Source organism: Enoplosus armatus, chromosome 15 (assembly GCF_043641665.1).
Source record: "Enoplosus armatus isolate fEnoArm2 chromosome 15, fEnoArm2.hap1, whole genome shotgun sequence".
NCBI lineage: Eukaryota > Metazoa > Chordata > Actinopteri > Centrarchiformes > Enoplosidae > Enoplosus > Enoplosus armatus.
Window position 1 is genome coordinate 15,210,984 of NC_092194.1, and position 11,890 is coordinate 15,222,873.

The following is an 11,890-nucleotide window of genomic DNA, read 5'->3' on the forward strand; positions in this document are numbered from 1 at the left end:
TGGTGGTGGTGGTGGTGGTGGGGAGGAATTCCTGCACCAACATGACTCTGCAACTCTCGAGCGCACTGCAAACACTGTGCGGGCAACACGCATGTACAGAGACCTACATGGCAACAAGTCAGGAGCGGCATTCCTCAAACTGAAACTGGACCTCGGCCAGGGCAGGACAGCTTCAGGGGTTATATAACTGTTACTCTGCTGAAACGCGCTGGATCATATCGAGAAACCACCCCCCCCACTCCTCCTCCTCCTCCTCCTCCTCATGCATCTCTGCTTCTGACGAAATCCACAGCAGTTTTGACAAAGTTTGATTGATGAAATATAAAACAGGCTCCGGATCTGCCCATTTATTTTCTGCCCTGATGAATCATCTTGGCTGAGGGCGACATTTTATCTTTCAACAAACAGTAAATACTATAATAACATGTAGCACAGTTAGGGGATTATGTAAACGACACTATATCAATCACACTTTGAATGTTCCTGATAAACTGAAAGGTGAAGTGTTCCTTTATGGGCTGAGAAAATGATCCTGCTTCTTAAGCTAAACAAACAATTTCAAAAAAAACTCTCAGATTAGCTGGAAAATGCAACGTCACAAAGCTGAAAACAGGGCTGTCTTTTCTTTCAGTTTATGAAAAGTTGACTTTTTAAAGATAAAGAGTACAAATGAGATTCAATATAAATACAGAAAATATGGGGCAACACGTTTTCACTATAAAAAAGTATATTCCTATTATGTTTCTTTATTTAATTTTTATGAAATTGTCTTGTCTTTGATCAGAGATTCAATCATTCATCAAACCATTTTATCCGACTCTTCCAGTGGTGGTGAACTGCTGAACAATCCATGAAGCACCAATAAAGCTCACATTGTTGTTTGGACATCCCCGATGGGAAGAGATACCTGTTTCCTAATAAAAACAGCTGGGGAGATTCTTGCAGTGGTTTATGCAACCACACTCCAATGCTTTTGATTACTCATTTCCAAAAAGGAGAAACAAAAGAATGATCTAATATTGAAGGAAAGCTGAAATCAGAGCTGTTTTTCTGAGCTCATGAAAGGTTGTTGTTTTGACATCAAGTTGTTCATCTCCATGGTCTAAATGCAAAGTCTGTATTACTCCAGGTTCCCCGAACGGTTGACTGGTCTGATTGAGTGAATGACTTTGACCTGACAGTTGATGTACAGACAGAACTGCCTTAAGAAATACATGAATTTAAAAAGAAGGAAAAGCGTAAGGGCTTATTTCTATTGTGCTATCCTGTATGAAATTGTTTTGATTTATACATCAAACGCAACCAGACGTCAGATATACCTTGATATCCTGTCCATGGATATCTCAAACAGGACAGGTGACAGTCCACACCTTTGGCACAAGGCCACATTGAACATGGTCGACTTAAAGCAAACACAGCTCTCGCTCTGAACATACAGAGAATTAGTGACTTGCAAAATCATCCTCTTCATACCTATAGATACTTTAAGCCCTTTTAACAAGGGATAAATTAAAGTACAAAGATAGTGATTAGAGTCTGGGTGAGTGTTTGTGTCAGGTGGAAACTTCAGTTTATCCTTGACTAAACTTTTGTTTTGTAGGGCTGTGAATCCTCATCATATATGTGAATATCTTCAAGACATCTATAGTGAGCTTTATTCAAATCCTCATCTTGATATTCTGTAATTATAGCATGTGTCTCAGGCCTCTGCCAGTTACAGATGGGTGTGTTTATGCACCACAGCTTATTTCCAACAGTGTCAACTAAGATGACATTCAGTAAGTCTTACATGTTCCTATGCTGTCATTATTATCCTCGCTTCTCACACCACACCCTCCGACACCAAGAACATGAAAACAACAACGACTTGCAGATACGATGCCAGGGACGGGTTGCATAATTTTATGATTGCTTCACCAGAGTTTTCCGCATAGTTTAATGACCGCAGATTGTTTGTGTTTGTCATGACAAACACAACAGCAAATCCAGGAAGATGTGAAAGATGTTGGTAACCATACTGGAGAGGATGACCAGTGTGAAGCCATGAATTAGCTGCTATTTCCTGAGTAATTGCTAATTGCTAATATTTCATATTTGTAGCCCAGTTCACTCAGATATATTTGTCTCCTATCTTGACTTTTTCATCTAAATCTTTTGGAGTCAGACGTAGGACTAAGGTGTTTGTTTTGTCTCAAACTATTTTCTTTGTCTCTTTCTCAGCAGGTTACTTTGTCATCTGCAAACACTCTTATCTAACACAAGCCTTTTCCTGGTGCAATAAAGGTGTAAATGTCTCATCTTAACTCAGATTATGAACAAATGACAGGTGATTCACAACTGGTGATTCATTTTGTGATACAGACTGTATGAATAAAGGTGTGGTACAGGAATGTATGCGTGTGCATGTGAGTGCCAATAAATGCTTTATATTTATCTTCTGTGCTTCAAGGACCTGAAACTTAAATAAAATGAATAGTCTGATCAGTCAAAGCAGCAAAACCAGAGATGCTGTCTTTTTTTATTTATATACTGTGTATGCAATCCCCAAGTTCCCCTTTGAGTAAAAGTATTAGTATAAGTAAATATTAACAGCAAAGTACTCAATGCAAATGCAAAAAATGGCCCTTGTAGTATTGCTGATGCATTAAAGCCCCTAACAGGCCCTATGAGCAGCGGGGTCCTACAGTCCATGAACGCAGCATTTTCTGTCAAAGCAGTTTGGGTTATTTCACTTGAGAGATTTCCTGTACTTTTAGTTTTATCTGTGATTTTCTGGTTCAAAGTGGGCGGGCTAAGTTGGAAATGTGTTATGTCACATACTTCCTAGCACCAATCAGGATTTAGCAATATTTGGATCACAATTCTAATGCCTGATTCTTAATAAATAATAACTAAGGATTTTTTCTGTGAACATTAACTTTGATTGTTGTTTGTTTTGTCATGAATATTTAACGTGAGAGAGAAAACAAGTTTTCAGGGGCTTTAATGTGTTGGTATTGTACCATTTTACTGATGTGTTCTTCTATACTAATGTTCTTTTCTGATAGGTAGTTTAATCATGTTTTATGAACTGATCGTATGTTTTGTATGTAAAATCTTAATTTGTAGTGGAATGAAAACTACAATTTTTAAAAGAAGAAGTGTAAAGTGGTATGAAATGGAAATACTCCAGTAGTGATGGAAGAAGATACACAATGTAAAAGTACTCAATTTCAAGTGAGAGGCCTGCATTCAAAATCCTTTAAGTCAATATACAGAAGTATCAGCAACAGCAATTGTTCATCATTCTTTATTTAGCCAGATATTCTTTGTTAGACGAACACTTGTGTTTGTACTACCCTTTGCCCAGGCATTGTGCTCAAGTCCATTTACCACTACAAGGAAGTAATAAAACAAAGTACAACAGCACGGTGACACAGCACAATGCCGGCCACGTTTCAGTTCTCTTCTTTCCTCTTTTGCATCGACTTCTGTGCCTTCTCCTTTCCTCGGCTCCATCCTCTAATGCATCTAACTTTCACTTTTTATTCCCTTTTTTCTTTACAGTAATGAGAGAGAACCATAGCTTAGATTATTCCTGGCGTCAGATCCCACTTCACTACATAAAACAGCTCATGCGTGTCTCACTCCAACAAAAAGACCATGTTTGTTTGTGAACACACTTTTTAAATTAAGAGATGATGTGAACACTGCTGGGTTCCTATCAAAGCTGGCTGTGTTTGGAGGAAGAACCGCAGGATTTTATTGACCTTTGTGCTAGAGTGATAATGAGAGGGGAGAGTGGGGGGGGGGGGGGTGTATGACATCATGCACTGTGAATGTGCTGCCCTCTGCTGTTTGAACACAGAAACACAAGCAAATGTGAAAAACACTAGTTAAAGGGGCGATAAGTCCAGTTTAGTCTTGACTGGGAGTAAAACAGTTGAATAATGTTATCTAAGTAAAAGCATTTAAGTATTATCAGCTAAATTTACTTAAAGCATCAAAATTAAAAGTACTCATTCTGCAGTAAAGTGGTTCCTGTCATTGTTTCACTATTATATATGATGTTTTTTGATTAATATTCCTGCTGCATAAATGTGTTTGTTGCATTTTACTGCTGTAGATGTTTATGGTTGTGCTAATTGTAGTACTTTATATACTGTGGGGTAGTTTGATCTACAGCAATGCATCATATTCTATAAGATCATCATATGTTTAGCGTTGTTGTGAGAACAACGTATGTCTAAAAAGTTTTCATGAGCTCAGAAAAACAGCCCCGTTTTTAGCTTTGTGACGATATTTCCCAGCTAATCCAAGAGGGGGGCGTTAAATAGTTTATTTAGCTGAAGAAGTAGGAGGATGTTCTCAACCCCTAAAGGAACACTTCATCTTTCAGTTGATCAGGAAAAGTCTAATTCAAAATCAGCAAATTTGGAGATACATAACTAAAGCTGTCAGATAAACGTAGTGGAGTAAAAAGTACAATATTTGCCTCTGAGGTGTAGTGGAGTAGAAGTATAACTTGAGTTACTACTTGAGTAAATGTACTTTGATACATTCCACCACAGGAGATGTCCAAAGTTTGAAAAAATATCTCAGCTTGGACTTGAGACAGATTTTTTTCAGAAAGCCTGTGCAGACAAGCACTGAAGTAGATTTCAAATTATAGCCAAGATCCAGAGGTTTACAGATATCAAACACTTGCACTGACATGTGATGCAAAAATCAGGAGCAAGAAGACACATAATATTTTGTGTACAACGTTATCACAGTAGTGCAGATACAATATCTGGCTTTCGGTACTGACCGGAAAAACATGTTTATATTCATCAAAGCAAAGTGAGCATTATTTTCAAATATCAAATGTCTAAACACAAGCAGCCATACAAGCACTTTTATTATTTAAATGAGTGAAAAATACTACAAATCTGACCAGACATTCAATGCCAACATTTGGTACACATTTTGGTCAGGACAAAAAACCCCCAAAAGAACAATTGTGGATTGGATACTCAATCCTTACAATACACATACAACACACAAAGAAAGTTTATCCTATCATTTATGGTACTTAAGGGGAATATTGGAAACATTTGAGTTCAAGAGGTTTAAACCAAACACTCATTTAGGAGTGTCACTGCCATATAGTTTTCAGATTGATAGTCTCTACTTAATAATCACTAATTAGTTATGTAATACACTCACGACAACTAATGTATGTGCTGTACTTACATAGTGTATTTCAAATGTAAAATTGTCTTGCTGTGTAAATAATGTATCTGAGTGATGATGGACAGTTGTTGTGTGGCTCACAGTAAATATACCTGACAGGAACAACTGATAAAGATGAAAGGTTCCTATGAAGGAAACTTAAATAGAGAAACAATAACATACATTAGAAACATGTCATTAGGCTCCATCAGTCCATGATCCGTTTCTACTTTAAGAAGCAATTTCATGTATATTATCAACTTCATTTTTCAGGTGGCCATGCCTGTGATCCCACAGAAGTAGGAAAACGATGAAAGCAGTGTTGGAGCCCATGAACACCACAACATCTCTAATAAACACTGTAGTGTCACCTTTCAACCACCAGAACCCGGAGGATCCCTCAGACTGTTACTACCGTAATCTCTCTCTTTTTCACTTTTATAATAGCGTATGTCTGGATGCGTGATGCCCATCACCAACAACACATTGGCTCCAGATGGGAGGAGGCAGAAAGAGAAGGAGAGAGAGACGGGGAGATAGAGAGAGAGAGCACGGTTGATGTACATCTGTCATGCATTATTGCAGCAAATGCCAGTGCTGCTATCCTGGCTTTAGAAACTATGTGAGGAGGGGGTTGATGGGTCCTCCTTAAATCACAATCTGATTCCTCCTCTTCCTCTTCCTCCTCCTCCTTATCCTCCTCCTCTCCGCTGCTCCTTTTTAGTTACTATATCAACACACAAACACACACAGGCAATCACACTTTCTCTCTTTCACACACACACATAAAAAAACATTGTCTCTTTCTCAAACGTCGGGTGCTTTCTTTATGTCTTCCTCGCATGCGCCCGCACACACACACCCACACACACACACCCACACACACACACACACGCACACACACACACACTATCCCCCTATGAATTCCTCAGGAAGGAGTCAGCCTTCTTCATTCCTCTGGACACAACTTTTCCTTAACAAGGTACTGATGGTCTTGACCTCCTCTTCAAACAAACCCTTCCCTCCAATCAGGGAGGATTGTGGAGCAGGGCTCAGCCGAGGCCTGTGGGTATTACAGAGGAAACGTCCTGATTCTGCTTGATTACTCCCTCTCTCTCTCTGTAGTCCCCCTCTTTCTGCCCCCGCTCTCTCTCCCTCTCCAAATATCTCTGTCTCAGTGGCTTCTGGCTCTCCTGTTGTCTCTAACCCAATCTCGAACTCTTTCTTTCCCGTCTCTGTCTACTCACTGTATTTTCTCTCTCGTCTCGTCTGCATCCATCCCTCTGATTATTCCCTGGTTCGGTATTCGGAGTTTTCCAGTCTCCTGATGATGAGCTGTTTATCCACTTTGTTAGCAGAATCAACCAAAATTCAACAAATCCTTCAATCAAGACTTTAAGGAGACTGTTAGGATACAGTGTTGTTCTGTATGCCTGTTCATTTATCAGTTGCCCTACTGACATGTGTGACAGGGATAAATATATGTAATTATAATAATTACTCTTTACAACCCCATATGACTAAGTTAAAATGAGAAGTTTAACCAAACGTTTTCAAGTGGTATTTGTTTTTAATTTTTAGCTGTATTTTCTTTTTCTCTCTCAAATCTTGTCCTCTAAAAAGAAACACCAGAGGAAATAGGAAATGTTTCAAATGATTAATATTTTTCTAGCAGATATTCTCCACAACAATCTCATTATTTCCCATTAATAGCCAATGCATGTTTTCATGATTTTCCCAAAACTGTATGGGCTCTAAATATATATTTCTTACAGAGAATTTATTCACCAGTCTGCATCAATTAGCTGTATTTATTATGTTTATGAGACCTTTTGTTTAAATTCTAATTATTCTACATATTACATTAGAAGACAATAGAAGACTGATAAAGGACAAGATATACTGTAAGGAACACAGTCATCATTACAGTTGTAATACTGACAGAAAGGACCAATTTAAAATGTATAATCAAGTGAAGGAAAACCTCCTAAAACGTTGGAGTTGCTCAGAAGACGTTTGTCTGTAAGACCAAGAGAGGCGTGTGCCTCTCAAAATACAACACAGTGAATTAACTCTGTTTTTAAGGGCATGTTTTGTATATGTGGTATTCTTTTTTAATCAAAAGTATACCTGATACACGGCTGTCAGCAAGTGATGTGACAGTGCATCACATGGTTATTTCTAGAACAAAAATGTAACACTGTAAAGACAGTGATATCTAGAAAATATAGAAAACTCTGATCTGTTGCAGTCTGTGGAGCTGCTGCTTTTCTCTTCTATGGCGTTTCTTCCTTTTCATTTTTTTTTCTCAGAATCAAGACTTTAGAAATATGTCATTGAACACTCTCACTTTGATGCATTTTGTCAACGGGCCAGAATGATACCTTAAAAACAGCATCCTGGAGCAGATTTATGCTTCCTTAGTGCTAGTCCACTAGCATGGCACAGCTTTGAGCTAAATGCTAACATCAGCATGCTAACAGACAACACTAACATGCTGATATTTAGCAGGTGCAATGTTTACCGTGTTCAGTTATACTCTTTGTTAGTATGTTAGTTTAGCGTGTTGCAGCTGAGGTTGATGAGAATGTCAGTTGTTTTTCAGGTATTTGGTTGTGAACCAAAGTGTTGGACAAATTGAAATGTTGACCTAATGACAGTGCTGGAGGAAAAGTTCACAAAGGGATCACCAAATACATTAGGAAGTATCATCTGGGAACCATGAATGTCTGCACAAAATTTCATGGCAATCCATCTCATAGTTGTTAAGATATTTCAGTCTGGACCAAAGTGGTGGTTTCCGACCAACAGAACACACTTGCCATCCTTAAAAGAGCTAAAAAGCTGCCTTTGAGACGGAGTCTCATCGGCTCTCCACCGAGAACCATCCTGCCAGACATGTGCCATTAGTTTGCACCGAGCCTGTGTTCTCACGTTGTGGTCCCAGCTAAAGAGATGTAAAGCCCTTTGTCCTCACATGACTGGCATTATTACAGGGCAGCCTTCCTCATCTAACTTCAGCACTGCTTTAACTGCTCTCTTGATCTTTCTGACTCTCACTCTCTCGCTCTCTGTCACCATCTTTACTGTGTTTCACTGCCTCTCAACAACTTTGTCCTCTGCTCCTCGTCTGTGGTGTTTTGGATTAAGGGCTGTCTGGCTGGAAGATGTGGTATATGAATGGCACTGTGTGTATATGTGTGTGTGTGAGTGTGTTTGACTGTATGGCACGCATTTGTGCAAGTCTATGTGTTTGTATGCATGTGTGAGGGGGCACATGTGTGTGCAAACAAGTGAGAGATTACATGTATGCAAATGTTTTCGAGGGCACAAAAAATGGAAGACAATGGCAGCATAAATCACACAAGCTGAGACAGTGACAACATTTTCACAGACGGTGACGACTGTCCGTCATAAATCAACTATTCGAACAGCAGCACTGTGAATGGGCGTCGGAGGATAATGACCGGAAAGTGACACAACGGCCACAACAGTGTCACGAAATTCTTTTCGCATTTCCTGGACAGTAACTGCAGGGCACGAGCGGGAACTGCCCCTCGAACAAGAGTCCCCTCTGAGTGAGGAAAAAGGGGGACATTGTAGGCCCGGGGACCCAAAGGTCATCACGGCTGTTAGGCTCACGCCTCTTGGCTGGACTCCTGCTGACTCATTGCCAGTCCAACCGGGACCAGGAGGACGACCAGGACTAATTTGTGTATGTCTTGGGCCACCATTAGTCAAACATTAGTCACAGCGCCCATTTAGGTGATGAACATGAAGAGAGTTTTCTGTTCTCCAGACACATTCAGGGGCCCAAATGTGGATTTCTCAATCCCAGTGTGACCTGATGTGATTGCATTTCCTCTGCCTGCTCGGTGGACTTGATGGATTCCAGCATCAGAGGACTCCCACTGAGATGCTGACTGGCTGATACCAAAACTGTGCCAGAGGGTAACTCTTCCTCTGTGGATCTGATCTTTCATATTTCTGAGAAAAGGTTGTTGTAATCATATCAGTAATCATATCAGTCCTCAGACCAGGGGTCCTGTCTATTTTCTTGATTTTTGATGAATCAATCAGTTGGCAAGAGGCTCTGGGTTCTGTTGAAAAACGTTGGTTTTAAACATTTTTCCGATAATCAAATTTAATTTACCCAGGCAGTGCTTAAATTTTGACTGCTGCATTGTGATCTTACCTGATTGCCGTAGTCACAGAATATTGCATGGATGATAAATATTATGTGCATTAATTTAATGATAAATACTGGCATTTCTGTTACCTAGAACAGCCCTTTATTTGCTCTACATTTGGTGTGCGTCTTAATCTTCTACTTTATTTAATTCTTTTAATATAGGATGGTAGTGGTGCATCTATCTTTGGGTTGATCCGCAGCTGTTTTGTTGTACTTTAAATATCTATATTCACTTTTAATATTTTCATTTACATTTATATTTAACACATATACATTTTAAATTGCTTTAACGTCTTCCACCATACAGTTGTCACTGTGCCCCTGTGAGTGTATACTGTCTGCCTGCAAACCAAATATATAATAATGAAGTTGAAGGTGAAATGAGTCCCATTTATTTTACTCGTATTTATCTTTGTCTCTTTCAAAGCTTTTGAAAGTGTGACGTTTTATAGACTTTTAAAAGAAAAGACGACTTTTTGTCCTAATTATCTGCACAAATATTTGCATGTTTCCTCGAGGTGTTTCATCCTCCAATAGGCCTTTTCTACATGGAAGATATTTTGATATGTCACAATTGGAAAAGCACATGTATAAAATGAATGATGGCTGAATTCCATTTACTGGAACACTTGAATGTAACGGAGCCATCGTTAACGTTATTAGTAACACCTGCGCTTTTCCTGCTATGACAAGTCATAAAAAATCCTGTCGATCTAACTTTGTGGCGATTGGATAATCCGTCCAGCAGCATCTATGTATATATAAATGGGACTGTTGGGATTCCTGTTTACATATTTGATGAAGGTCACCTAGACTGAAAGGTCATGTTAAATAAATATGAAATAAATCAGCAGCAAGCGAGACAGTTTGTGGTTGTTTTGGGGGCTTCATGTTTTGACTCGAGCTTAGTCACTGTATATTTAGTAATAGTGACCGGTATTTTCATAACAATGTGACTGCAAGCAAACCAAACAACACTGTGACATCATTGTTAGTAACCAGTCTTATTTCTTTAACATAGAATAAACCACAGGGTCGGGTTTTATGTGAAATGTTTCAGTGAAGTAGGTCGACTCTCTCTAAAGCCATTTTCCACTGAAAGCTAAACTATGTGACTTTTGTTCTGTCTTTTGTTGCTTTTAGACAGTTTCACAAAAGATAATGACTGACTTATTTTAAGCCTATAAAACTAGCCTCCTTACTCCGAGCCTGAAAAAAGAGCCATGTTTCCATGGTAACAATCAGTAGACACCAGCTGATCAGTGGCACCCAAAGAGGACAACATGGCTCATAATTTGTGATTTGCTAACACTGTTATGGAGCGGGGAATGAGAAGGGAAGGAGTTTTTAGAGACGGCGGTAACCTGTCGGAAATATACAGCCAAGTTCAAGGAAACTCTCCTGAGTCTGACTGACGAGTTAGCAGAAGTACTGAGCCACAGCAGCTCCACTCTGCTACAGGTCTGCACTGCGTTGAGATTTTATGCCACTGGAAGTTTTTTTTTGTTTTGTTACAGTCTTCGCTGAATTTTCCCAGTAAAATGTCCCAGTAACTGTTGAATTCCTCCACAATACAAACATTTTCTGCCAGTCTGAAGGGAGATGAGAAGCCTGATGTGGTTGCTCGGTCAGCCATGTTTTTTAGTTTGAAAAAAAGTCTTACCCTTCACCCTGAATTCATGGCAAATTAGTCCCACTCAAGTCGGTCTTTGTGAAACCAGCTCCAAAAGTTACAAATACAAGATAGCTGTATATGCTAACAAGTAGCTTAATATGGCATATATCACAGATAATTTCATTGGTTTAAAAATGCATCCATCCTCCTCACATGTGTCTGAGGAGAAGAAATACGTCTGGGATCAACAGAAGGCCACCAGATTCTTTCAATTCAGCGCACAATTACTGGACATAAAGAGATCTTAGGGATAAATGAACTGTATACGGATTATAGGATATTAGGGCTACAGTAGCTTACTGTTGATCATGTTATTCAACACATCATAATACAGTTCTGTCAAAGTGAATCATGTTTGAGTCAAAAATGACAATTCAGAGAGATTCAAGTGGGTACAAAGATGTGTTTTGAAGGTGAAAAAGAGGATCTGTCTCACACTCATAGACAAAGAGATTTAAAAGAGGAAAAAGAAGAAGACACCTCAGGATCTGGAAACCTTTCCTGTTACTCTCAGTGACTCAACAGCCTCCTATGGTGAAAAACTGTAAAGCAGAGACCTGAGGCATGGAAAGTAACAGAGACAGAGTGATTCAGTGAAAGTGAATGGTGAAGTGACTCCCCTACCCATCACTGAAGGGGGAGAGGTTGAAAAAAAAAAACAGAAGGAGCAGTGAAAGGACGGAAAGAGGGGGAAATGACTGGCGACTGTGTGGGAAGAGAGAGAGGAGGGGCTTAGAAAGTATGAACTTGTGTATGATTAAGCTGCAGGAAGCATTAAGAAGGGAAAAGACTGCCAACGGGACGCGGTATACTCACTCTTTTAGCCTTTA